We start from the raw sequence: 22,423 nt of genomic DNA, 5'->3' as shown, positions 1-22,423 counted from the left end.
TGGGCCAGCACTCCCAAAGCAGGAGGCACTTCTAACTCCGCACCTCGGGGCTCCCTTGAGTGCACCCCTGAATTCCAATGCCCAGTCCGTCCCATCCCCCTGTGCACTGGCCCTCTCTTCATCACGCCTGCCGGTGCCTCCCTGCTGCACCCTTGGTCTTCAAACAATCCTCGGAGCTTTGCTGAATTTTTCTCCTTATCAAGGACATTTACAGTCCAACTCCAAATGGACTCCTAATGCAAACAATGAGAGGAAAATATGAAGAAAGCACAGGGAGAAAGAAAGCCACAAAACTAACGATCCTTTTAGCATTTAGACTCGGTTGCTGTTGTTGCATAACTACGTGGCACTCGCACGTCCAGCCGTGGGAACATACTCACGTGTTGGACAGTTTGCTAGATCCGGCACTTCACGTATGTTTGCTCATTGAATCCTTCCAGCAACTCCATGTTGGAGAAGCGATTCTCCCTCCTTTTCACCAACGAGGAAATCGAGGGCTTGCCACAGCTAGCAAATGATGAGCCAAGAGTAGTGTCCATTATAATTGTCGGACTCCAGAATCTGGGTTCTTAAACTATATTTAGACATTTTTCTATTTCTGAGAGGTTTTTCTTTAAACTTCTGCAATTACCATGGCATCTGTTTGGGTTAGTGTGGGGTCTCAGGAATCAGGTTTTACAGTATTCAGCACTGGAAGATTCCCACGTGCTGAGAGCTGCCATTTACGGAGACCTATGTCCCAGCGTGTGCTTCCCACGGGCAGCTGCAGATGAAGGGACCTGATCAGGAATTTGGGGTGCTGGCACTGCATGAGTGTGGGGGTTCACGGAAACCAAACCCCAAGGAGTACCTGCCCAGCTCACCTAGACCCAGTGCTCAGGTCCAGTCTGGTCTTGGGAGGGGCTGGGGAGGGCTCTGGGCCTCACCACCCTCCGAAGGTTCCAGTGGGAATTCACACAGGGCCCCCGAGTCCGGGAGTGGACTAACCTGACTTTCATCAAATCTATGAGAAACTACATATGCCCGCCCCCCACAAACAAAATTTCTATAAGGAAAATTCAGGCCGATGCTTCCCCTTTTCACAGAATTTATACTTCCATCCCTTCAAGAGAGAGAAAATCTACCCTTGAAGGTGTTTAAGCAGCAAATTCCCCCACTCCAAGAAAATAAGATTTAATTTACCTTAAATTTTTCAGTTCTCCCCAAATCTTTCAGAAGCACTGTTATCACTGAAAATATATTTTCACAAAGTGTATTGGAATTGAAATGTCAGGCTGGGAATCCCACACCACCCACCATCCGCTGCAAAGGCCTATAGGAACTAGAGGGAATCAACCATCCATTTCCCTCTTTGATAGAGTTTTCTTCTCATCAAGCCCCCCCCACCCCCCGCCCACCGCCTGGCAGCCGCGGAGGGCCCGGTGGCAGATCTGGGCTGGCCGGTGGGGAGGAGACGGTGTAATCACTTCTGCACGATCAACCTTTCTATCAGACGGTAACGGTTTTCCGATCATTTAATGTGACAGGCTCTCACGCGGTGCCATGCTGCTTCTCTGGGGTCAGTGATTGCACATGAACCTGTACTTGGGGAAACAGTAACCAGTCATTCCGACAGGCACGCCGCATTCTGATTTGTGACCCTTCGGTGGGGGATGAAAGAATGGTCACACATGGCTGCTCCAGGAGCATTCTGGGAGTTTTGCCTCTGGTTATTAAGCGAAGCAGTCGACCCGTGGACACTTGTTATAGGGGTCTATATTATCCCTGTGGGAACTCACTCTCGTCCTTTCCCCTGCGGTCTCTCATGGCAACTTGCTCCGGCAAATTCAAGAACTTGCTTCCTTGGACAAAAGCAGGTCACAGAAAACTGGTGAGATACACATGAAGGGTCACCCCAATGACCAGAAGACCATTGCACGCAGAAGGGTAGAGAGAGAGAAAGCTTGCCGAGAGTATCAGACAGGTTCTGTGGTGCCTATGCACTCTCAAGCAGAATTAGTCTTCCACTCAATTCTTTAAGGGCGCTTTGGCCCTTAGAACGCAAGGGGCATCATCTACCTGTGCTCCACAGAAGAAAGGAGGTGAACTGTGATGGGGAGGAGGGAGACTTTCCAGTGCGCGGGGATGTTGGCCGCGGAATCCCAGGAAGCCCTCTCGCACGGGGAGCGGGACCCTCCCTCCCCACCGGCTGTGCGGACAGATCAGAACAAGGTCCCAGCGAGGTGCTAGTAGTGAGCCCTGACTCCCACATATCCTTGTTCGGATATCAGCGTGTGTCCCCGCTTTGGGGACACGGCTGGTCATGCTAGAATAGCTCTGCCCTCTCTAACCACAGGCCCCCGGCATTGGCTGCTCTCTCCATTTCAAGTTCATTTCCATGTAGGCGTGCGTGCTGCAGGGGGAAGGCTCTGGGCCAGCTGACCTGGGTTCTGAGCCTGGGGCTGCGGCTTCCTAGCTGTGTAATGCCGGGCAAATTAGTTAATATCATTGCTCCCCAATTTCCTTTTCTGTAAAATCAGGACAAACATAGTGCCCCCCCCCAATAAATTCATGTGAAAAGTAAATGAGCTAGTTGGTGTAAAGCACTTAGAAACAGTGCTTAATCAATACTCCCCATCGTCATTATTAGATTGTCCTCCACTGACGTTAGCCAACGCGAGAATGGTCACAAGACGGGAGCCACAGGTGCTATCTGTGTGGTGTCTGCTGAGGGCTCCGCCTTCAACAACTTACACAGCAAAGAGAAAAATGGTTCTTTTTCTTCTTTTAGAAAGCATAGTAAAGCAAAGCTTTGTCCTTCAATCAATCCGTCAGCTGGGAGAGGGACTCAACTGGAGAATGAATGGGTCTCCTCTGGGCTCACTCTTCCCGGTCTTACGGGCTTAGCAGGGGGAGCTAGATGGTTTCCAGCTTGTTTTAGAGTCACCGCAGGCAAAGGTCTTGCCCCTAAGGCCGGGGATTGCCGACCGGGCCGGCCTTCCCTAGGACGTCCTGCAGGAGCCGGTCGCTGCCAGCCCCTGGTCCTGGGGATGACGTGAACAACCTCGCACGCACTGTTCTAGAACAAAGGCAGTATGTCCTCTTGCTAAGCCTTCTTAAATAACAGGACGGCCCGATCATCTCACCCAATTTGTGGCAGGCTTTTAAGTTTCACTAACCAACCGCTGGGCGTGTCCTCAAGCCCTGGCAGGCCACCAGCTGAGCGATCAGCGCACTTCTCGGACCTGCCTCTTGAGAGGCTGGTGCTTAGGGCTGTTAGAGCAGAGACCCTACCTTCCATCCCAGCTGTGACCCCCACCGCTCCCCCTCCTTGCTTCACTCTGTAGCTCCTACTATGATCGCGGAGTAAACACTCAGTGATCCACCTCTCACAGCAGCCCCGTGAGGCTATGGAGGCTCTGAGGGTCCAAGGCAATGAGGCAGACTTGCTTGTTCAAGGTCAGAGAGGTAGAGTGTCACAGCCAGAAATAGCACTCAGGGCTCCTGACTCGAAGTCTGCTGCTCATTACTCGAGACCACGCCACTTCCCTTGGACTGGTAAGTGCATCTTCATCATAACACGCAACCTAATCAGGCACCTAAATTGAGCTGATGCAAATGTAAATATGGTTTCTCGAAACACTCTCGCGGTAATGCTCCATTCTCTCTTTGCTACAAATCAAAGTAATGAGCAGTCTGGGTTTTTTTTTAAATTTCTTTTTGTATTAAGGCTTTAATAGAAAGATAATCATGGGATTGGAAAAAAGCCAAGCCACCACAATGAAACACTTAAAACTCGGAAAGAATAAATTAAAATTAGGACAGAAAGTTAGAAATCATACAGAACCATGAGTATCACACGGTGGTTAGGAGGAAGGTAAGACTAGGTAAAATTCCAAATTATTGACCTTCTTCAGAATCACGTCCATTTCTAGCTGCCTATTTTGTTTGTTTGTTTGTTTAGAAAGGAAGGACCTGAGAATACAGTGGAAGTCTTTTGGGAGAAAAATAAACAAAAATATATTAAATATATATCTTCATTGACAAAAAAGAACATTATATTCCCATGATGTTCTAGCCAACATTGGTGAATTTAGAGAACAGAAGTAGAACAAAGAGGGTGGGGTGGTACCCAGAGGCAGGCAGGCAGGCAGTGTCGCGGTGGGAGAGTGTGTTAGCTGGCACATCTGCAAACACCCCGAGGGCAGGCGGGGCGGAATCAGACCACATGGTGAACAAGGGCATTGAACGCAAAGAGTTTTCAGCGGGCACTGGCGCAATACCCCTTAGAAAAGAAAATCTGTTTGCAGTAAATTCATCAGGGTGAAAAATAAGCAATGGAATAGCTTACACCTGAGGGAAGCAAGAACGAGGAAGAAGCAAGTGTCTGACCCAGACTGCGCCACGTGTGGTCTGTGACCCGGCAGCCTCGGCCTCCCCCGGAGCTGGGCAAAATTCCCAGCCCCTCGGGCCCCACCCCAGACCTACGGCATCAAGATCCGCACTTTCACAGCAGCCCCAGGTGACCGCGTGACGTCGCAGCCTGAGAGGCGCTGTGTGGGTTACACGAAGTGCTTGGGACACCAAGCGGAGAGCAGGAATGACCAGGGTGGAGGGACCGAAGGCTTTGCTGGAAGGCAGCGTCTCCCATGATGCATTGGAAGTGGTGAGAATATTGACAGGCGATGTTACAAATGGAACAGAATCATAATCAAGGGAGGTTAAATTTAGGAATTATCAGAGCCAAGGCGCATGAACCCTTAAGAATAGATCCGGCAGCTGGGAGAGAAACGTAAAGGCAGACGAGGCTGGGGGGCCTGGAACCAGCCTGTGGGCGCCCCCTGGGAGCTGCAGAGGTGAGGAGGCAGAGAGCAGCTGCGGAGCAATCACAGCGCCAGAGCTGATTCATCATCCTGACCACTTCCCACAGCACAGACGAACAAACACTGATTCGGGTAAACACAAACCCTGGGAGAGGCACCGTCACCAATTAAGAGATCACAGACCATGTAAATAGAGGGCAAGCTCAGTCTGCCTGGGCAAATCCCAGTGATTTGCTGGGCGTTCATTGCAGCCACTGGGGCAGAGGAGGGCTGTCAGCACTCAGCGGCAGGCGGGGGGCGGTGCAGGGGGGGACAGGCGGGGAAGGAGGGGAGGTCTCCTGGAAAGTGACCATCACCCGACTAAACGGTTGGCCTCTGAACTTCTCACTGGGTTTGTATCTGGACAACGAGGGAGTCTGCGAGGGTGGAAGGGGAGAGAGGCACGGTGCGCGGATGAGAGCCAAACGAGAGAGAGCAAAACCAGGGGCAACGTGGCGATGACGAGCCTGCACGTCCGGTCACAGGCGGGATTTCTCAGTCCGCAGAGGTGATGGGGACACGAGAAAGTGTTTAGAATGTGCTTTAATCAGGAGTGCAGTGCTGGTTAAAGGTACAGTCCCTCTGACATGTACTGTGTCACCTAGATGACAGGCTCAGCATAAAAACTTCACCGGAGGAATTCTTTCCAGACTCGTCGGGATGATGAGTCCCACGGGGCCCAGGCCTTCGAGTCGGCTTTGCAGCATCCTGGCCCCATCTCTGATGGGGAGAGTGCCACACCTGTGCGACACACCTGCCTGGAGCTCCGGTGACGCACAGAGCACGGAATGGGAACGTGTTCTCCTGTCTAGGAGCAAGGAGAAACAGCACAAACAAGCAACCACAGTTCGAGAACCTAAGAAGTAGCACTTTTCATTCAATCAGCAGTTTGGAGGGCCGACTCTGTGTTTCTGCTTCTAGAAGAGTCTGACCATAAACCATGAACAAGGAGGACAGCATTCTCGATCTGACGGAACTTACGGATACGTCCATTTGGAGGAAGTGCTGGGTCACTCGGCAAAGAAAGGTCCAGGAAGGCTGGGAGAAAAGATGATGTACAGGCCAGACCCAGGCAGATGAGTGGGAACCTGCCAGTGGGGAATGGCGTGGTAGACAGGAAACCCACAGGCACGCCAGTGTCCCACTCATGTCTGATGTCAGTGTCAAGATGCACGTGATGGGGTCCCTCGCTCTGCCCCCTGTGTTATTTCCACCATATCCCGCCCCTCCCAAATGCCCCAAGGCTCCCGCACACACTGGTGTCTGCCAGGGCTCGGAACTCACCGCAGGGCATGCCATGTCTCTGTGCTCGGGGTGAACGAGTGAAGTCGAAGTCATTGCGTGTCTGCAGAAGGTCGGACGGAAGGCTGTTCCCTTCCTGTGTAACTATTCCCCTGGTCGGGACACGGTGAGCGGGGTTTTAGGATCCTGAAAAACCGACTGCTCCAGCTGGAAATCCAGCATCCTTTGTGCGGAAACAGTTGAATTCAGGGAAGCTTACCACGTCTCGCACGTGCTCACTGGGTCCTCTCGCGGGTGTTTATGGAGCATTTCTTTGTGCGAAGTGCTCTGGGCACCGCGGCAGGCTGGGAGAGCTGGGGAAAATGGGGTGTTGCTGGTTTCCGGGGACTGAGCCATCCAGGTGGAGGGACAGCGCGCACACCGGAGAGCACATGGAGACGCAGCAGCTCCAGGGCTGTGGGGAGCAAGCCATTCAGAGCATTCTCGGGGACTGATGGGGGGACTGGCCCGCAGATGCCGACTCAGAATGAATTCTCAGGTTCCCCCAGGACAAAATGACTCACCCCCCCATATTCCCGTGTCTTTTGGGGCCATAGCTGGGTTATCCACCCTGGCTTTGAAGGAGGATCTCAAAGATGGTCTGCAAAGAATAAATGGGAAAAAACAATGCGCAAGAAGTGAAGGAAGAATGCAGGATGGCCAAGGGGAGAAGGCAAAATTGGTTTTATTTTCAGATGAGATTTAGTGGAGAGATATTGAGTCAGTCAGGCAGAGAAAAAGAGGATTAATTTTTGCTTTGAGAAATAATTAATTTTATTCATGAATGAATTGCTACTTAGGGACGTGTCCGTGGAGAAAGGAGTGAGGTGGGCCTCACCTAGAAACGGGCATGACACAGATGCAGGCGGACAGGGACACGGGCTAGTCACGTGGGCTCTCCTTTCTCTTTCTCTTTCTTCCTTCTCAAGAGAAGAGCTTTTTCTGGGTCAGGGAATCTCAATTTTTTTTTTCTTTATTCAGCTTCTGCCACATTTATCCCACCTCAGGGCTTCCCACATCTCCCACAAGAAAGTTATTTCAGTCCATAAAGAGCTCAGAACACTGAGTTGCACATGGTGCATTTATTTACTCGGCACGTTTATGGAGCATCTGCATGAGCTGGCCACGCCACAGGCACTGGGGACACGGCCATGAGGGAGACACAGCCCAGGCTGCAGGGGGCTTGGGCCCCAAGGAAGACCCCTTGAGCCAGTGGGTGGAAGTGGTTTGAGGTCCACGAGGCAGGAAGTGCGGCGTGTGAGGGGTCCCTTGCCGGTCACCTGTCTTCCCCCAAAAGAACGGAAATGGGGGAGTGTGCTCACAGGGTCCTGGGGGACAGTGGGACAGATTCATTACCATAACGCTGGGCGTGAGATGCAGGTTGGGACCTGGATTCCCACCCTCACGACCCATCCCTGACTTGAGTTAAAGACAACTGGAGAAGGCATGGCAGGCAGTGAGGATGGGTTGGCCGGGTGGCCTCAGATGGGGCTCCGCCCTCAGAAGGACTGTCCACCGAGGCCATTGTATCCAAGAGACAAGAGCCTTTTGTGAGCAGGGATCTTAATGCATCAACTCGACACAGTGTTGAAACGTGGACCACAAGACACAGGCTGTCCCCAACCTCCTCCATGTCCCCGAGGGATGAGAGAGGGGAGGGCAAAGCAACTGGATGGTTCTGGGAGGGCACACAAGTTGGCCAAAGTTTCTATTTAACTTAGGGAAAGAGCACAAATGACTCTCTTTTTACTATGAGACATGAATCATATAAATACTAATAGCTCATCCATATTGGGTGTTCATCCCGGCCCAGCATTTTACTAAGTGACGCATATAATTATTCCTATACAAGGGAGATGCTCTTTGTACACACACATTGCAGACAAAGACGCTGAGATTTGGAGGACGTGATGTGACCAGCGAGAGGGAGAGCCGGCACTCAGCCCACAAACTGTTACCATGGAATGAAGTCAATAATCCGAACCTGGATTCCTGTGGATCCAAGGAAAATGGTGCCATCCATGGTAACCACCTGGGCTCTGCCCTCCTGCTCTGGTGGGATGCCAAAGGTGGGCCTCAAGGGGCCGGAGGGTGGCTCATCCCGTGCAAAGGTCCCCCGTCTCCACCGGACCCTCCATCTGCTCTTGGGCTCTGGGAAACCCTCCGTGGGAGGAAGCTGCAAGTAAATCTCCCTGGAGCAACTCCCCCGCAGCAAATGCTGCATGTGTCAGCTTTGCATCGCCAATGTATTTCCTTCCATAGGGTGCACCGTAAACGGAATTTCTGTCAATCGAATCCTCTACTGGTGCAACACTTCATGCCACCTCAAAAATGCAGTGGTATCTTATTTTTTGCCTGGCAACGGCTTACAAAAATTCAGTGCTAAGCCAGTCTCTAGCCCCTGACTTTGTTGGATAGCTACTGATCTACAAACACCAATATCTACTTGGAAGTGGCTTCTATTTCCAGAGAGCTTTTCCCAAAGCCAGAAGAAACCTTTGGTGTTGCAAGTAACCTCCACTGGCTGGCCCACTTTGTAAATGGGGAGTTGCTTCCAGGGACAAGGTTGACATGTCCACTGGGTCACTCCTGCTTGCCCTCTGCGTGCACAGCACACGGTGGGATCGGATGAAGCCGTGAAAGAGACCTAAGGCAGTACCCCTGAGTCAGTTTTAGGGTGTGCAGGTTTGGGTGTGGGCGTTAGGGCTCTGGTATGGGCACAGAGCTCGGGGACGGTGCAGTAACCTGGCAGAGGCTCCTTTGCCTGCAGTGTTTTGCCGTGATTCTGCCTCCGGGGCAGGTTCTCCCCTGAGCACAGAAGTGTGCCTCCTTTCTCCCTCTGCCTGCCAGGAACAAACAAGCTCTGGACCTCAGAATGAGTCAGAGCAAGAAGGTTCGCTGGCCGGATGGGAGGCCCTGGGGGGAGGGAAAATGAGGTCGCCAGCACCAGCCTTGCTCCGAGCCCTCATTACCAGCCCCATGCCAGGGGAATTCTCATTTTCCCTATGTGCCGGGAGAGTCTGGGCCTTACCTGGGGACGTGCTGGTGACGGAGGAGGGACAGGAAGAAAAGCTCTTTGGGGAATGAGTTCCCCTGGATCCACAGAGGCATGGAGACGCCTGGTGATCCCTCGGCATCAGCCACATGGTTGGTTTACTAGTAACAGAGGTAAACTTCAGCGCAGGAAGCCAGCCTCTGGCTCAGCTGGTCCTGTGGATGTTCTAGGGGGTGAGTGGGATAAAGACGATGCAGAGACAAAGGCAGGCGAAGTCAGTCTCAGAATGCTGGCCTCAGGCAGCGGGGAACTCAGGCCCAATGGGACTCGCCAGAAGGAGTGTGGCGATAGAGGCTGATAACACATTCTTTTGTTTCCTGTGACCACAGAGTAGGGTGGGGTCCACGTGGGGGCCTGAAGGTCAAGAGACTAAATCTGGGAACCACAGGCTTAGTGGTTAGCCCGGGGACCAGAGGCCATGGCGGCAAAGACAGCGTGTGGGTGAGCAAGGAAGCCCAGGGCCATGGCCGATGAGACAGCCCCGAGCCCAGCTTGCTGCTTGAATGTGTGAATGAGGAGGAAGCTTGAACATCAGCTATTTCCTACCCCACGCAGACGACCACTGTAGAAACCCCCAGGAAGGTGTGGCCCGTGGGCTGGGCTTGCACAGTTCCACGCCTGCGGGTGCATGGAGCCAGTTGCCACTCGACGGCCCCAAACACTGTAACGGTCTTCCTGATGTTGAACCACAGTCTTCCCATGAGGCCACTTACAGGCCCTGACTCTGCGTCCTCCTGTGTCTCCTGAATGAGTCTCAGCGCCCCCTCTCAGACATCTGGAGACGGTTAGCAGTCTCCCCGCTGCTCAGGCCTGTCCGCATGCCCTCACTGCCCTCCCGAGGCTCTTTCCTCCCCTCCCCCTCCTCGCACACTCCCCCACCAAGGTGCCCTGCCTCTCTTCCCAAACTCTCTTTTCATTTTCATAAAGGAGAAATAAGAAGTTTATTTTGACATAGAGTTCTTTTCTATCTGAACCGATTCTGGCTCCTACAGAGCTTGCTTGCTCAAGAATGCTGTCCGCATCCGGGAGCTTCCCTGCCCAGGCCTTTTCCTTTCCCCGGGTTTCTCTAACTTCCTGCGTCCTGGGCTGCTCCCAGAGGCTGGCCGGGGTGGCGCTGGGCCCCGGGCACACCTCAGGAAGAGTGGGGACCCTCCTTCAGAACTGCTTCAAGGAAAGTTGGAAATAAACGCTGGGCTTATGGTGAAAGAGCACAGGTTTTCCATTCAAGTTAAATGCAGGGAAAAAGTGCTAACGTTCTCCTCAGCTTCTGGAAGAATGGCATCTACCTCCAACTTGATTTGATTCTGGGCTTAGTTTCTGCGGTAAAACTGGAGCCAACACGGCACTTGTCATGCTGCCCACCACCCTGTCTGGGTCTCCCTGTCCTTGGCTTTGCTCCCGGGTGTGAGCAGCCTCCAGGCTGCGGGGACTCCGCCCTCTTCCCCGGCCCCGCCCACCACGTGCATCACGTGGCTTCTCTCTCGGAATCCAGTCTTTTCTCTCCTCCCCCAGCCTCATCACCTACCACCTGGATTTCTCCCTCTCCTCCAATCCAACCTATCGGAAGTCTTCTCTTGCCGCTTGGTGCCGAAGGATCAAACCCAAATGCATCTTGTTAGAATGGAAGTCCCTTCCAAATTCACCCTTTCTCCATTTTAACAAATGTCCAGTGAACACCGACCCTGTGTCACCGACCGCGCCACCACACTGCACCGGTTCTTCCTGCCTCTCCTCTGTTCCCGTCCTAGGGACGGTCTCCAGATGGGCCCCGGCGCGGAGAGCCACGTGTCTGTCCACATTCTCTCCCTCCTTCCCGCAAAGTCCCTTCCATTTGTTCGCCAGCGGAGTTCCTTCTCAGCTTGCAACCCCATTGAAATCTCTCACCTCTCTGGGAAGTCTTTTTTGAGGCCTTTAAGAATTATTCCTACTTAAGATTTCCCGTTAATCTTTTCACATTTCTGCTATTTATCTTATTTCCTTCCTTCCTCCTTTCTTTTTTCCCCTCCCTCCCCACCTTCCTTTCTTTTCCTGAGTCTCTTTGCTCTTCAGTTGAGCCTTTTCAGGCAAAGAGCACATCTGATCTCATCTCTGTCCCCCCAGCTCCCAGGAGCACGCTGGCCACATACAAGGATGTGATGGGGACTAACCATTCAGGAGGAATAGAATGTCCTGAGATTGACTGACGTGAAGCAGTCAGCAAGTGGCTGAGACTCCAGGCTCTGGACTCACACTATGTGGGCTTCAGTTGTCGTTACGCTACTTCTAATTGTATGAACTTGTACAAGTCATTTTGTGCCTGTGCCTCAGTTTTCTCATCAGTAAAATGGGCAGAAAAATAGGCCTTTCTTTATAGGACTCTTTCGTGATAACTCAAAACAACCGGATTTGGTTTATTTCAAGATAAATGTTCTTTTTGTAGCAGCTCTCTTGAGAGTACATACAGAAAACAATGGCATAGGCAGTCTTGAGAAGCGGAAGAGAAAATGAAGGAAGATTTAGCGGATAAAGAGGAAAGAAAGATGGGGCTGCCTTACTCTATTAAACTCTTTCTCCTGAAATTTCCAATCAGATTTATCACTTAAAACCCACACACTGCTCACCCCAACTGGAGCCTGAGTTAATCTATCCATTGATTTTATTGTTACTAGACAGTGCAAAATAAATCCCGCACAGTGGCAGGTGACTTCCCCGCAGAGACGGCTCACACTCCACGACCCCACGGCGTACAAGTCAAGGCCTCGAGACCGGCATCCTTTCCCACGGAGCCTAAGCAAACAGGAAGAGAGGCCCCATACGGGAATGCCACTGCGCTGATGAGAAAGGGGGCCTGGATGTTTGGCCTCCGAGGCGATGACAAGTCAGGTAACTGAAAGGGACCCTCGTCTAGGCCGGCAGTAAAATCCAGAGTGAAGCTCCTTTTGCCAGGCTGGAGTGTGAGACTGACATAACCCAGGTGGTATTAGTTGGAGTGGGCTAAAGCAGGTACAAACAGTCCCCCAGTCTTAATAAAAGTTTTCAATTTTTTTCTCATGTCACATTCTGGTGCAATTTGTGGAAGGGTCGAAAGGAGTTTACTTCCTGAAATCAGCACACAGAGTCATGCTTCCTAGTCACTCTGGGGACCCCAGAGTCCACCCCGGTCCTGGTGGACAAGGGAAGAGAGAGCATGAAGGGTTTCCTGGCAGATCTATCGAGCCACCCTGGTTCCGACACGTGGCCACACTTCCTGCGGAGAAAGCTGGAACACGAAAGTGTCTGTGCCCTTAGGGGGGACATAGAAGCAGCTGAAAGAGCACCTTCCAGTCTCCGCCACAAGGGGCAGAGTGCAAGCAGAGGGCGAAATGCAAAGCCCTGAGTTTAAGTTCAAAATGTCAACTTCACATATACAACACACGGGAAACCTGACTCGCCGTGAAGAGAGAAATCTGGGGTTGAAAGAAAATGTGAGGTGGGGTTGATTATGACATTACTGTTAGCCGAGAATACGTCCGTCTTTGAAAAAAGTGAAGACAATATTCAAGTGCATTAATAAAGGAAATACGTATATATATCAGGAAGATCATCGACTATCTCCATCTGTTGTTACTTAATGAAGTGTCCTTGACTAAGATACTTAAATTATCTGAGCCTCAGCCAGCTGAGCTGTAATGCAGGACTAAAGCATGTGGGGTGTATCAGCTAACTACCACCACGATGATGCATATGACAGTAACCCCAAGACTCAGTAGCTGAGAGCAACAGTCATCTATTCTCACGCATCTGTAGGCTGGCTTGGTTAGCTGTGCCTCAGGACGCAGGTCTGCAAGGGGGTCCTTGGGTCTTTACCCCAGTGATGGTTTTATTCTGCGGCACAGGCTGAAAGGGAAGGGCCCAGCAGCTGCTGGGGAAAGCAGCTCCCGCAGCGAGTGCACAGATGCAGAGACAGTGCAGTCCTGCGGGGCCTCTCGAGGTCCCGGCCCAGAACCGCCACCCTGCCCCTTCTGTTCACATTCCTTTCTCCAGAGCAAAGTCACACAGCCAACTCCAACACCCGTGGGGGAGGGAAACAAGCTCCACTCATATCAGTGAGTCCTATGGCAACGTCACGTGTCAAAGGGCGTTCTGATACAGACGAGAATGGGGAGTCAATCTGACACACTGAACTCTGTAGCATTGTGGTGATGATTACAAAATACATGTAGAGCGTCCCATCCCAAGCCTGGCAACACAGGAGCTCAGGGAGGAGGCGCTATGATGGTAGTGATGGTGGTGGTGGTGATGATGCATGAAATCCAGATATCGTATCCCAGGGTGCTCTGGGTGGCTCGGGACCCACCCACTGAATTGTGGCTAATTTCCGTGGCCATTTTAAAGAGAAATATATTGCCCTGGCCAGTGTGGCTCAGTTGGTTGGGGTATTGTCCTGTAGACCGAAAGGTGGGGGGTTTTATTTTCAGTGACAGCACACACCTACGTTGTCAGTTCGATCCCCAGTCAGGACACGTATGGGAGGCAGTGGATCAATGTTTTCTCTTCTCTCTCTGTCATCAATAAACATATTAATAAATAAATACATTTTAAAAAGAAATATATTGACTAGATTGCAAGCAGAGAAGGTTGAGCCTAAGAGTCTAGGGATCTGGAAACTGTATTAAAAGAACTAAAAAGATTTAGCCCAAAGAAGAGTGGCCCATCTAAAAAGTAAATGCACCCAAATCCCAGAGGGGCTGCCTCATGGCAAAGGGAACAAACTTGTAGATGAATGGAAGGAACTGCCCGTCTGGGGGGTGGTTCTCTTCCAGTTGAGTCGATCATGGGGAGCCCTTGGACCTGTGCTGGGGACAAGCACAACACGGGCTGTCCACCTGCCGAGCAAAGACAAGGACAACAGGAGGTGTGGAGTGGTGAACAGCGCTGCCGTTTTTCCACGGTTGAACAGAGGAGCTGTGGGGAGCAGGTCGGGAGGGCAGGGCAGAGCTGGGGTTTCTGTACCTGGGGAAACACAGACCGTAGCTCCTGTTCAATCACTTTCGGTTCTCACGGACCCGCGGTCCTCTGTTCCAATGTCTGTTTGTATTCCGCACGGCTCTCCGAGCCCTCTCCGAGCCCCGGAGCCCCAGCGGGGCGGGGTGAGATTCCCCAAACACTGGTCTCTTCCTCTCCTTTAAGCTTGAGTCTCCCCTCCACGTCTCTCCCAATCAGCCTTAATTAAACTGTTGAAAGCTGCAGCTTGATTTTAATTAGAGCAAAATTGGGAAGATTAGAATGAAATTGGCCAATCATTGTTTACGGGCCGTTGTTTGAGAACACAGCAGGCTGTGAAATTACCTCCATGCCAGGCTTCTTGAATTCTTCCAGACAGTGAGGGGGACGGGGCAGTGGGCATCTGGGGAGAGCTGGCCTCCACTCTGCTCTGTGGCTCCAGAGCTGCGGGGTCCAGATGTCATGTGACCACGTGGCTCCTGGATGGGAGCCTTCCTGCCCCAGGATGTCTCCCGGCCACCGTGGTAAACACGGCAGCAGAACTTCTGGAGAAGTCTGACAGGTGTCTAGTGGCCTCGGAGCTCGCGTGCCAGTCCTGGACAAAGGCAGGACATCACTCATGATGGGGCCTGGGTTCCCATCACACTCTACTGCTGACTGACCGAGACTCAGGCCATTTCCTCGGTGTCCCTGTCGCCTCGTTCTGTTAACTTGTAAAAGTTAATAATTGAGTGGTGATATTTCTTCTTCCTCTTTTCCAAGGCCCTTGTATAGATAACATCGTTGAGCACGTGTGAAAATTGTGTACAATTTTTGAAAACATCTAAAGGGAAGCTCTACACCAATATAATAGATTATGGTGTTTATTGTAATTTCTTTTTATAGCTCAGACTGATCATGTCTCATTCATCGCAGTGGTCCAGGCTCTGATAGCCAAGTGCATCACAATCATCTGTTGATGAGACAGCACTCTCCTGATGACGAGATGCGTCTAGAAATCTCGCCTTCTGCTCAGGAGCCAAACCATGGCAGGTCCCTCAGCCTCCCACACGTCCCGTTAGAGACCGTAAGACCATCTCGGCCGAGTCGCTGGGGAGATAACTGACGTCCCTCAAGGTGTATGTGTTGGTTCTGGCTGTCTGTGTTCATGTGAGTTTTTTAAGGTGACGGATGCGAGCCCTATGAAGAAGGAAAAATAGTAACGCCTTAGCCTGGTGGGTTGGTTCCTGTGATGGGAGCCACAGCCCTGGATGTGAGGTGTCCTGATGGAAAAACAAGGAAAGAAAAGGCTGTTTCGTGTCTGGAACTCTAGGAAAATTCAGCAGGCTCTCCTGGGACTCCTGCATCAAACCGGCCAGTCTCGCGAGTTCTTTGGGAAAAGGCACCTCCCCGAAAGAAAGGCGGGTTTCGAGAACAAAGACGTTTGCAGGTGTCCAGAACGGGCTGGTGTGTGAGAAGTTTTCCCCTGGTCCCTGGTTGACCGCTAACATAGACAAAGTCACAGAAAAAAAAAGACAGGAAAACTGTGTCTTTGGCTTAAGGCCAATCCATCCGTTTGGCTTCGAAGTTCTTAAATATTTTATTCAATAGGCTGCCATGTGTCTTCCTTAATTTTTCAAGGAAAACCAATCATATTTTTTTTTCTTATAAGATAGTTCATACCAAAATAACCAGGTGGAGACTTGAACGCTCAGACCCGTTCGGCACTGAAGGCCCTGCAGACCCTGAGGTTTGGAGGAGTGTCCCCCACCCCACCCGCCCCCGCCCAACAGAGGTCATTGGAAATAGGTCAGAGATGGGGACTATGCCCTACCATGGGAACATCCTTTCCACTGTTGTTTTTGAAGTGATGCTGGGTGATGGGTGCTGGGTGCTGGGTGCTGGGCGTCCCAGGCTCCAAGGCTGCCTTGAGACCTCGCCCAGCCCTCCAGAGAACCAGATCCCATTCCGAGAGATGCCGCCCGTGCGAGCACGCGCTGAAGGGTTCGCTCCGCTAGAAGCAACACTGATTCCCTCCGCGGTGAGCCTGCCCGGGGTCCAACGCAGGAGGAGTAAAGGGCTCCTGGCCCTCGGGGGCACATCTGCACGGGTGTCCAGCCTGCAGGGGCGCCACCGCTGGGGGGCGCAGCATATACGTGGGATACAGGAAGTGTGTCTTTCGGAATTCCCCCCTCGGTGGCCCTGGAGGTGGGTCTGGCTGGGCTTCCCACACTGAGGTGGGAAGATACGTCGATCAGAAACTGGGAATGTCAGGGTCTCAGGACCACCATCCACACTGTAGGCTGCAGGGTTCATTACTGCATAGCTTTGCTTTTGTTTTGAAACTACGGATTTTTTGTTGTTGTTGTTTAGATACTCTCTCCCCCAAGGCCGCCTGGGGAGGGAGGCCTCCTAGGTAATGACTCTTCGTGGGGGCCGGATCAATGCTCTCAGTTTCCCCGCCCGGGAAGTGGTGTCTCAGCGGGCAGCTGCTGGAGACGGCACCTGGGACGGAAGACTCAGCTGGGCTCTTTCTGAGTCTTTCATCTTCATCGCTGTGGGGTGCCAGGACCCTGCGGGGGTACCTTGTGGGGGACTCCCGCTGGCAGTGTCCCTGTCGACCTTGGGTCACGTGGAGGAATACAGGGCTGTAGGGTGTATGGGGCCATACAGTCAGTAGCTATGACGGGAGGCATCTCTTTTCATCTACATTTTTCAGATGAGGAACACCGTGGGCCCTTAGTACTCTCATGGAGCGCCTTATGCTGCAAACCCGGAGCTGGCCCGGCCCGGGGCCCAGGCCCAAAGACCCCCAGAGCTCTGTTGCCTGAGGCTTAGCACTGCTGTTCTGCTCTCCTCCTGTAGCTTCCTTTGGATTCTGGGAAAATCCCCAACCTCACGTACATCAGAAGCATCATTTATTGACAATCTGGACCACTAACGTTAAGCAATTTGGGACAAAGATAACTACAATCACTTCAGAATGTAGACAGAGATTTTGCGTTAGAGCTAAAATATTCTGAGGGTATGTATGTACAACTGCTTTTATTGAACACATCGGATTTTACCCTCCAAACTGGGTTACACCTTTCCTAAACTTCTTTTTGGTTGTTACTCATCATTGTATAGGCATGCAAAGCCTTGGACAGAAATATACGTTGTTCACTTCAGGCTAATCTAAACTATAACGGGAAAGGAACCCCACTTCTGTTCGTTACAGCGGTTCCCTGGAGCACCCCTCAGCGTGCAGCCTCTACAGGTAGAGTCCACATGAGGGAGCTCTGCTCGCCCTCCGGCTCCCGGCACGGGACGGCCTCGCTGCTCTAAAGGCACTCGCCATGGGGGCATCCCTCGCCTTTGAAGCATGTGCTTTCTCAGGCTGTTCCCTGCAAAACACACCCAGCGAGGGAAGATGTTAAGAGAAATCGCTGAAGAGAAATGAAAATTCATTTGTTGTATTAATTGAAACAAAGACGATGGCTTCATTGAAGTAATGTGTGCCAATTAATTGATATATAGAAAATGTCCTTTTCCCAGGTGGGAAAAAAAGGAGCCGAGATTATTTCAGTGCTGAAGAAAACGACTAAATGAGGAATCGGAAGCGAACACCTATCCGTTGAGCAGCTCAGGCTGCTGCTCTCCGCACTGCCCTCTGAGGGTTTCGGACGCTGCCAAGAGCCAGGTTAATACATTCCGTAATCCCATTCCACCGCTTTCTGCCTCAAAACCCATTCACAGAGGTTTCCCTCATTATTGTAATTTCCTGAAGGGCTCCGAAGGGCAAGGAGAAACTTAGGGAAGTCGCAGGGAAAAACCACTGGGCACCCCCAGCGCCTGAACCTTCCCGCAGCCAGCTGAGGCCTTGTGGATAATTCTGACTCGACTGCATCCTGTGCCTCTAGTCCTTTTCTTGTGGAATCCACCCCCACCCTGACACGCACACTCATACACTCTTCCACTCGCGACATCCTCGTTGCCCCTTGGAGTTTCTCAGGGGAGATGGTATAGCATGGGGGGAAAGGCGGTGGATCACGGAGCCAGGTAGCCTGTGTTTAAAATTCTCGCTCCTCCACCTCCTGGGTGTTGCCTTCCGGGAAATTAACTTATTTCTGCCTCAATTTCCTCATCCATAAAATGAGGGTAATTATATTTTCCCCTTTACAGAGATGTTTTAAATATTATATTCACTGATACCTATAAGATGCTTGGAATGCGTGGCACAGACTAAGAATTTATTCAATGTGAATTCTTAATTTTTATTTGCTCATAAAATGCTTCCTAAGATGGTATCGTTCATTTTTCCCAGTTATTCTGTGCTATAATTTCCAGAACAGCTGTATCTCTGATTCCTCCCCTGGTAACCTATGTATGGACTTGATTTTTTTGCCCTAGGGCTTAATTTCTCCTCCTGCAACTGCATGCATCAAAACCACCTTAATCTGAAAAGGTTTTGCTTTGGTGTATATGTTGCACTGCATTTTAGAAACATAAGTACCTGGCTGGCGTAGCTCAGTGGATTGAGTGCGGGCTGCTAACCAAAGTGTCGCAGGTTCGATTCCCAGTCAGGGCACATGCCTGGGTTGCAGGCCACGGCCCCCAGCAACCACACATTGATGTTTCTCTCTCTTTTCCCCCCTTCCCTCTCTAAAAATAAATAAATAAAATCTAAGAAAAAGAAACATAAGTAAACTTGTGTTTTGTATATATAATTAAAAGAACGAAATGTTCCAGGCAACGAAAATATTTTTGTTGGAAGATAGTAAACATTAAAATTAGAATGCAATAAAACATACTACACAGGAAAATAGTGTTCTAGAAACAGCAGTCTGTTGTTGACCTTACTGGGTGAGGTGCAAGTGACTTTCTTAGCTCTTTGGGTCTCGCTGTTGCTATTGTCACCATCATCACAGTTGTCGTCCACAGCACTGGGGTAGGGTCAGTGCTGATTGTTCTGATTCTAGTACCAACTGGTTGTGTTGCTTTTGGCAAACTACTTCCCTCCGTGTTTCAGTTTTCCCGTGACCTAAGGGGATTGAAGTAGGTCTTCCCAGCTGGTGTGCACACTGGCGCTGGTGGTGCTGCAGGTGGACAGTGGGTGTGTCCACAGCCTGATGCCCTCAGCCCCTGGGGCAGCTGGGCAAGGTCTGGGGTAGCAGGACTCCCTGGGCTGGTCTCCTCAGGGCTGAGCAGCCTTGCTTATTGGCTGAGAGAATGTTCAAGGGACACGATAATGTGAAGTAAAATGGGCAAACAGCATGCAAATGTTTCTTCAGATTCTAACAGCCCAGATTTCCCTCTTGGTAGTTGTGTGATGTCAGGCAAATTGCTTAGCTTTCTGAGCCCCAAGATCTTCATTCGTGTAAGTAAGGTACATTCAAAACTCTTTGGTTCAGGTAAAATGCATGATTTTCCAAGTACGGTGTTGGATAAAGGAAGACGAAGACTAAAGAAAAGTGCGAAACTCCAAGACTGTCGCTCCTTTGGGGGACCTTTAAAGAACCCCAGGAGCGTGACAGAAGTCGTTAGACCCTGTGTAGAGGGCTGGGGCCACTGGTCACTAGCACTGGGGGTCAAGCACAGCAGAGATGAATGACAGCTCTGTCCTCATGGACTGGGACTGTGGACAGCCATGAGAAGTTGTCCCTATTCACTGAAGACAGTGGAAGAGGACCCAGACTCAGTTTAGATAAAGCATGAGAAAATATCTTGACTTACATATGTATTAAAAATGCACAAAATTATGTCTGTAACTTAGTCTTATAAATCGAATCTAGTTTTCTCAGTGATATGCATACACGTGTATAATGCTTTACCTTCACTTCAGATCAGTCACTAATTCCTTGTTGTGTCTATGTATTCTCTTCCTGTAACTTTCGAAAACCGGGTTCTCGCTAACTTGCTCACAACTAAAGGATGTGCAAAGCTGTGACGTAACATAAATGACTTTATTTTAAATAAACAAAATAAATGAGTCATGAAATCATTCAACAAAAATATATTGAACATCTAGTATTGTTCTAGTGCCAATGAGTAAGACAGAAAGAATCAAACCCATCCTCGTGCACCATATGTTCTGGTGGGAGAGAAAGAGAATGAAAAGATATAGTATGTCAGGCCGTGGTAAGTGCTAGAAGATGCACAAAGCAGAGCATGATGGACAGGGAGTGGGGGGGTGCTCTTTCGGATGGGACAATCAGGGAAAGCTTCTTTGAGGAGGTGTCGTTCAGCGGTCCTGAATGAAGTGACTGAGTAAGCAATGTGACCACTGATTTTTATTTATTAGGTTTCATTAAAGTGGGAGTCACCTCCATGACAAGGTGGCCTTTCCTTTTAGTGAGGAGCTTTGACCATTGAAAAAACATACAGAAAATGGAAGAACAGCTTCCTTTTCCCCTCTAGCAATCTAAATGCTGTAATTCCAAATGATAATAATCGAAGCTAGAAATGCTTTATTAGTTAATAGAGTATAGATGTGGCTGACAACAAAGCAGGGAGGCTGGATTTGGTGTCAAATTAAAAATAAATTATCGCTAAGATCAATGTCAAGGAGTTTATAGCTTCTATTGTCTTCTACAAGTTTAATGGTTTCAGACATTAAGTTTGAGTCTGTAATCTATTTTGAGCTGATTTTTGTGTACAGTGTAAGATAGAGGTCTAATTTCTTTCTCTGCATGTGGTTATCCAGTTTTCTTAAAACCATTTATTGAAGGGACTACTCTTTCCTCATTGTATATTCTTGGTTTGTTTGTCATTAATTAATTAACCATATTTGTGTGGGTTTACTCCTGGGTTCTCTATTCTGTTCCATTCAACTACGTGTCTGTTTTTTATGCCAAGACCATACTGTGTTGATTACTATAGTTTTGTAACATAGTCTGAAATCAAGAAATGTGATGCATCCAATTTTGTTGTTCTTTCTCCAGATTGGCTATTCTAATCTTTTGTGGTTCCATGGAAATTTTAAGATTTTTTATTTTATTTTATGAAAAATTATGCCATTGGAATTCTTATAGAGATTGAAATGAATCTGTAGATTGCTTTGGGTAGTGTAGACATTTTAACAATATTGATTCTTCCAATCCACAAGCATGAACTATCTTTCCATTTATTTGTGTCTTCTTCATTTTCTGCTATCAAAGTCTTATAGTTTTCAGTATACAGATCTTTCACCTCCTTGGTCAAATTTATTCCTAGGTATTTTATTGTTTTTGATATAATTGTAAATGAGATTGTCTTCTTAATTTCTCTTTTTTGACATTTCATTACTAGTTTATAGAAATGCAACAGATTTTTATATACAGATTTTTTTTATCCTGCAATTTTACTGAATTTCTTTATTACTTCTAATAGCTCTTTGGTGGAGTCTTTTAAAGTTTTCTATATATAATATCAGGTCATCTACAAATAGAGACAATTTTACTTCTTCCTTTTCTATTTAGATTCACTTTATTTCTTTTTCTTGCCAAACTGCTCTCATCAGGACTTCCAGTACTATATTGAATAAAAATGGTGAGAGGGACCAAACTCGTTTTATTGCTGATCTTAGAGAAAAAACCTTCAGCTTTTCATCACTGAGTATGATGTTAACTGTGGGTTAGTCATATATGTCCTTTATTATGTTGAGGTGTGTTCTTTCTATACCAACTTTGTTGGGTATAGAAATCATAAATGTTGAATTTTATCAAATGCTTTTTCTGCCTCTATTGAGATAATCATGTGATCCTTAATTTTGTTAATGTGATATATCACATTAATTGATTTGTGGGTGTTAAACCATCCTTTCATTCCTGGAATAAATCCCATTTGATCATGGCACATGATCCTTTTAATGTGCTGTTGAATTCAGTTTGCTGATACTTTGTTGAGAACTTTTGCATCTATATTATCAGGGGTATTGGCCTGTAATTTCCTTTCCTTTCCTTTCCTTTCCTTTCCTCTCCTCTCCTCTCCTCTCCTCTCCTTTTCTTTCCTTCCCTTCCCTTTTCTTTCCTTTTCTTTTTCCTTCCTCCCTTCCTTCCTTCCTTCCTTCCTTCCTTCCTTCCTCCTTCCTTCCTTCGTGTCCTTGTCTGGTTGTGGTATCAAAGTAATGCTGGCCTTGTAAAATGAGTTGGCAGTCTCCCTCCTCTTTTTTATTTTTATTTTTTAATAGTTTAAGAAATATCGTTATTATCAATTCTTCTTTATGTTTTTGGTAGAATTCACCAGGGAGGCCATTTGGTCCTGGAGTTTTGTTTGTTGGGAGATTTTTGATTACCAATTCAATCACCTTACTAGTAATTGGTCTGTTCAGATTTGTTATTTCTTC

General features: G+C 49.3%; 1 protein-coding gene across 1 annotated transcript in view; it reads left to right on the top strand.

Moving 5' to 3' along the window:
- Window positions 1–22,423, top strand: part of BRINP2 (BMP/retinoic acid inducible neural specific 2) — a 93,463-nt gene that overhangs the window by 46,747 nt on the left and 24,293 nt on the right. The window lies entirely within an intron of this gene.

This window comes from Phyllostomus discolor, chromosome 14 (genome assembly GCF_004126475.2).
Source record: "Phyllostomus discolor isolate MPI-MPIP mPhyDis1 chromosome 14, mPhyDis1.pri.v3, whole genome shotgun sequence".
NCBI lineage: Eukaryota > Metazoa > Chordata > Mammalia > Chiroptera > Phyllostomidae > Phyllostomus > Phyllostomus discolor.
The sequence above is the reverse complement of the archived record's forward strand: the minus strand, read 5'-3'. Positions and strand labels throughout refer to the sequence as shown.